At 46.7% G+C, this 6,000-nt stretch overlaps 1 long non-coding RNA gene across 1 annotated transcript in view; it reads left to right on the top strand.

Annotated features, from left to right (window-relative positions):
• Window positions 1–742: 742 nt before the first annotated feature.
• The window catches only part of LOC311433659, a 41,178-nt gene continuing 35,920 nt past the window's right edge, over window positions 743–6,000 (top strand). The window contains exon 1 of the long non-coding RNA XR_014690876.1: window positions 743–834. This is a non-coding gene — a long non-coding RNA (uncharacterized lncRNA). The remainder of the gene's footprint in view (window positions 835–6,000) is intronic.

The following is a 6,000-nucleotide window of genomic DNA, read 5'->3' as shown; positions in this document are numbered from 1 at the left end:
GGCTCCTCAGCACTGGTATGAGCTTTTCGACAGCCACATGAAGCACCCTGGGGGCTTCTCCTGGCAGGGTGCATGCAGCTGGCTGGAAGAGCGCAGCTGGGGCTGCGCTGCAGAGGATCCTGGTGGAGATGCCGGGAGATGTGAGTCTTCCGCAAGGCATCCCGTGTAACAGCCAAGCCGCTCGGTCACAGCCGCCTGGAATACACAGTAATTTCCTGTGTTTTTTCAATCTCACTTTAACTTCTCTGGCAGATGGGGAAAGATGACTAAACCGAGGGAGTTTACAAAAGTTCGTCTTGTGGTGTTTGCAAACTGTCTCTGTGAGGTCCATTTGCTCTAATGTAAACACTGCCATGGCAGGGTGCCTAGTGCCTTTGCAGCAGCTAACCCTGCTCAGCTGAAGGCTGATAATGCGAGGTATACACCAAAGGCCTGGTCTGCATGGTGAACCGAACACAAATCACCCCTGGGGCTGAGGGGTGTTAGGAGGAGACCTTCACTCCTCTCTTGGCTCTTCACAGAAAGTGTGAAGCAAAGCAGCTGTGGCTGCAAGACCAGATTGAATTCACCACTGAGCCTCAGTGGCTTTCTGTGTTGGGGGGCTGTGGGCAGGTGTGGAAGGTTGGATTCAACTCCAGGGCTGTAGTCATGCAAAAATGGTTGCACCTGGGGCTGTAGTTGGCCTGCTGCTGCTGCTCTCCCTAGTCTATAAGTCATGTAAAGGAAGCAAATGCAGCCCTGGGGAAGGTGGAGTTTCAGTTCCTCTGCTTTGCAGAAGTGGTGCAGACTGTGAAGTATGTGAAGCCTTCTCACCAGATCCAGCTGAAAAACCAGGTAGGCAAGTGCTTAACTTCTTTTAATCTTTGTGTTCAGGTTTCCCTCTGATGAACACAGGGAGTGCGAGGAGAAGTCACAGATGTGTGGTCTGCGTGTGCTCAGAAGCATGCTTACTTAGCAAAAACAAACAAACAAAAAAAAAGAACCAACCCCAACTAAAACCCCAAAACAGTGAGCTGCTGAATTTGAAAAACAACTTATTTCCCAAGGCTAGCAATTCCTCTCAATTAGTACAGCATCATTGTCCAATTTACTGCAGAGAGCATCTAATCTGTCATGCTGGGACTGCAGAAACAAGATAAATGGTCTGTCTGATCAAGGTCACTTCATTTGCTTCTACCTCTTGCAGTGGTATTTTCCCTGTGGAATAGCCTGCCAGGCTCATCTTGCTGTACCGTGGGCTGTCTGCCTCCTGAAATAATTAAAGGCTCTGGCAGTTGTGGAGGAGGTGACAGGATAGCAGGGGCTGGTGACTGTGCCTCCTCCAGGGAAACCTGACCCACAGCCATCAGGGCTGTGCTTCTCCACCGAGCACAGTGGGGCCTTCCAATGGCATTTCCACTGTCTGCTCACCCCATCCTGTTTCTAATGCAGCATTTTCACCCGTAAATTGTGACTGATATCCAGTGCTTTCTGGTGGCTGTTGCAGCAGGACGAGGGGTGATGAGCCCCTCAGCTGGCATGAGATGATGATGTGCCAATGATTGTCGGAGAGGTTGTGCCCAGTCTGATCTGCGGACTGCCCACAGCTCTGATTGTAGTTGGTGGTTTTGTTTCCTTGCCTTGTTCTCAAAGCAGGGTTCAAATGGCAATTGCCCCTTTCCACCCATGCAGTGCAGGACTGGCTACTCTGCTTGTTACAGAAAGCCTCTGTCTCTGGAAACAGGAGATGAGTAACAAATTACTTTCAAATCCAGTTGTGCTATATTCATCAACCTTAAAAATCCATGTAATTTTTTGCCTCCATCCATTGCTTTTTTGAGACAAGATCTTCTATACTTATGTGACTAGGCCCCACTTTTTAGCCATATTCTCTCAGTCATATGGCTGCCATGGGCCCTTTATTCCTTTGAGTGAAGTAGTGGAGTTATGGCTCAAAATGCCATTGCCCTTTATGCTACAAATCATCAGAGTATGCATACATTGTATTGCTACCCTCAGAGTGTAATGTACTTTCAATACTACGTTTTTCCAAATTTATCCTTCATGAGTCTCAAAAATGCATGACCAAAATTACCTACATTTCTCAATTTCTGGTATAATTTACGTGAAAATAGTTTGAGTAATTTTTTGATCTTGAGCAGCCTACGTTGTACCTTTGGAGGCCGAATGCCCTTTGTTCTTTCTTTGACCCCTTCCTTTGCTTGACAGCTTAGATTCTGGTTTACCAGCAGAGTAATTAGTGTAATAGTGGCAAACTTTGTGCTTGCTGTGAGAAGTAAGATGCATTGTGTTTGCAGTTGTGAAACATACTTTCACTGTAGAATTGCTCCACTACAGAAACCCCAAAATAGCCTGTATAGTCATCAGTCATGAGGAAAATCTTAAACTGCGAGTAAAGGTTAAGCTACTGTCAGATCATTCCCCTTATTCCGCATGCAGGCTGAGGTGAGGATTTTTACAGTATGAGTTTATTCGCCCATTGAAAGTGCTCCTTCTGCTAATTCTGAAGCTTAAAGATGATGATTGAACGTCATATTTTGAGGTATTTCACTAGTGACCATTACAAAAAAGACATTTAGGTAATGAGCTTGCCCCACATTCCCAATGGTCTTTGGAGCATCTTAAGATGCCAGAAGCTCCCAGTAGTCAGTTCCCTTCCAGCTGCCAAAGATCCTTTTTCCCTTTGAATATTTCCATGTGCTATGCATAAAATATCTTCCTAGGCCCTAGAAACACAGGAACAAGACACTCTTTTAACTGAATGTCAACATAAATAATAGAACTGCAACCAAACCAATAATTTTATTCTCTTCACTTTGGAAATATAAAGCCTTTTTTTATTTATTTGGAAACTTAATTTTAATTTAAATAATGCAACCACAGCATTTTCAGGCTGCCATGAATATGACACCCGTGCACAGAAAATCCTTCGTGATCACATAGTGCTGCCCTGGCGGGTGCCAAAATGAGAACCTCGACCGAGCATCTGAGGTTTGCCTGAATGCTTTCCCACTGCCTCGTTTCTTCCTTGTACTCAAGAGCTGAGAAGATGCGTGTGGAGGGGGAGGGGACCTGAAGGAAGATGTAAATCATGGCAACCTGGCTGTCAGGAGGATATCACTTTTTAATTCCCGGTTCATGTTCCTAGTGGCAGCGGAGCTGCGATCTGAAATTCTGTTTCACCTCTCCGCTTTGTGTGTGGGTGCCAGAGCACTGGCAGCCCCTGGCCCCTTGAGCTCGGAGGTAAGGGACCTTGCAGCAGCAGGCTTGCCTAGAGGTTTTGTTCCTATTTGATAGGTCGGGCTGGCACTCGTTGCAGGAGCAGCTGGGAAGAAATAATTAGCATAACAAAGAGCTATATTATAGTATTGCATTTTGAGCCTTCAGATACCTTGCGTGTTGCATACATCTGAATTCCAGGTAGAATCAGAGAAACACAAAATAAAAATAATCCCTCCACCTTTAAAGTAAAACGAATATGATTCACTTCAAATATTGCAAAGTTTGGGTGTAGCAGTGCTGTGGGTACGTTCACCTGAATGGGGTGCCAGTGGTCACTGGTGTGGTGTTGGGGAGCGTGGCTCTGCCCGGCTGGCAGGAGGGGGTCCCAGGGGGATGCAGGGCTGAGTCTTTCTGACATGCCTGGGCCAGCAGAGATGTGCTGAGGCCTGTCATCCCCCTCGGCACAGCAGGGGAAGGGCCATACTCAGGCATTAGGCTGCTGAGGGGAAGGCAGTAGGTGCAAACACTTTGTGTTTTGCTCCGTGTTCATGGTTAGTGATCAGCACAGCCACTCTGGGGGGGGGCACTGGTGACTTGTACCGTGTTAGTGGCATGAGGTGTGAAGCAGGTGGGAAGCTGCTTGGTGTGCTGTGCTCCTCTCCCTCCTTGCTTGCCACAGAGCTGCCCCAAATGCCTGTGGCATTTGTAACACCCGCGCTGCCTTCCCCATAAGCTGCTCCGTGCCGCCTGCCTGCGCCGTGCCCAGCTGCCAGTGTGCTGTGTGCACCTCTCCCCTCCTCCTTCCCCCTTCTGTCTGGTTTTCGGCTGAGGAAAATTACCCACCCCAGGAGTTAGAAGGAATACAGAGAATAAAATAAGAGGAGCAAAAATATCCCGGGGAAGGCTTTTCACAGCTGATCCTCCCCTGGGCTGGATGTCTGTCAGATGTGCTTGCAGCACACAGACACATCTCTCCCTCAGAAAGAGGAATTTAAAACCAAACCCGCAAATGCAGCTCTCCCTCTTGCTCCCTTGGACCAAGAGTCCCTGGCAGGGCAGGAGAGTAAATCCCAGGGCAGGAGGGCAGCTCTGCCAGCCCTGCGGGCAGCCTGCACTGCAGCGGGGAGCCATGTGTGCTCTGTCATCCGTTACGCTGTTTACTTCTGCAAAACCTGGGTATGTTTTGCCCAGATGTTTGCATTCAGCACTGCCTCGTCAAGCAGGGAGATGTAAGAAGTCGAGCAAAGAGCTTGGAAGATCCTGCTGCTCGGCCCTGGTTGTGCATGGGTTCTTAAATAGCTATCGTAGATTCAGGGAGCCATCACTTTCAAATGGTTACTAAATCCACAACATTGTTTAGGCTTTATGCCTCCAATAGTTATAATAAAATGGATCAGAGAAACATATTTATCAGAAATAATGAGATTTTTCTTTTTTTCATTTAAAATGCACTGATTTGGTGTCATGCTTTCCTTTAAAAGTAATGTCTAAAATAAGAGTTGCTGCTGAAAGAGGTTTGTGAGGAAAAATTACATAGATCTGTTCTTTTGTTTACTTTGTGCATTTGACAGCCCCTGAACGCAGCCGGGTTCTGCGCTTTGGCTGTGCAGTCTGCCAGTCAGGCTTCTGACATTTGTTTGAGCCTTTTGCATAGCAGCAGAGAAGATGGAGCTGTTTTTTATAAGGCAAATATGACCATGAGAGCACAAAGGGTGCTGATGGATTCGGCAGTAGGGAGTGTCGTTGGAGTGATGGCTTATATTCATTCATTTCATTAAAAAGAAAGTGATTTAAAACTGTTTCTTCTTACAACCGAGAATAAAACACCACACAAGGGCACTGATGAAAATTTAAAAAGCAAGAGCTGTGAAAGCAAGGCTCTCAGGTAAGCTCCCTGTGGGTTTGGGAGCAATGGGCTGTGCCAGCCCCCAGCACTTCAATCCTGTCCTCAGGGTGCACCGCAAGGGATTCTGAGGCAGCCTTCTCCAGCTAGAGCAAATGCAGTTCACCCTGTGTGTGAAAAATCTCTTTGCTGCAATGGTGCTTGCAGAGGTATCATCAGGTCTGTTCTCAGAGCCTGTTTCTACCTCTGCTCCAGAAAATGGGTTTGCCCCCCTCTCTATACTTACCATATATATTTATCAACCATATGAAGTTGCCAGTGTCCATCTTCTACAGATCTGCTGGAGGGACATGACCTGTGCCTTTGACCCTGGGAAACTGGAGGAGGCTTGGTGGTAGCTGAACCACAGCCTCAACTCTTATTTTTTTAAATGCTTTTATTTTCTTTTTTAATTTTTATTTTGTATCAACATTGCTTTGACTCAAATCTTTTGAACTCCACATTGTTGAGCAAGAACTGCTGCCAGACCCTCTGCTTTGAAGCAGAAGAGAAACACCTCCATAATTTCCCTTTCCAGTGCCAGAATATGGAGGAAGTCTGCCACAGTGCATGCCCTGATCCTGCTTTGGGGAATCACTTAGAGCTGTTCCTGTTTTGACAGAGCTCATTTACCTCTCCCTAACTGCTCTAATCTCTTAAGAGTGCAATTCAAGTTGTTAATTTGAGTACCTTCATAAAGAATTTCCACATTGCCAATTCCCAGTCTGAACTTTGCTAAAACAAAATGTGTTGCTGGAATACATTTCTCCGCACCCACAATTGTCTTTTTTTCATTCTCTGTGCGCCATACCCTCCACTACCTGCTCCGAGCTGCTCTCCGCAAGCCACAAGTTATGAGCGTGAGTCTAATTTCACTCTCCAGTAAGCAGGGAATT

Source organism: Aythya ferina (genome assembly GCF_964211825.1).
Source record: "Aythya ferina genome assembly, chromosome: 3".
In the NCBI taxonomy this organism is placed as follows: domain Eukaryota; kingdom Metazoa; phylum Chordata; class Aves; order Anseriformes; family Anatidae; genus Aythya; species Aythya ferina.
Note: the sequence above shows the minus strand (reverse complement) of the source record. Positions and strands in the feature narration are given on the sequence as shown.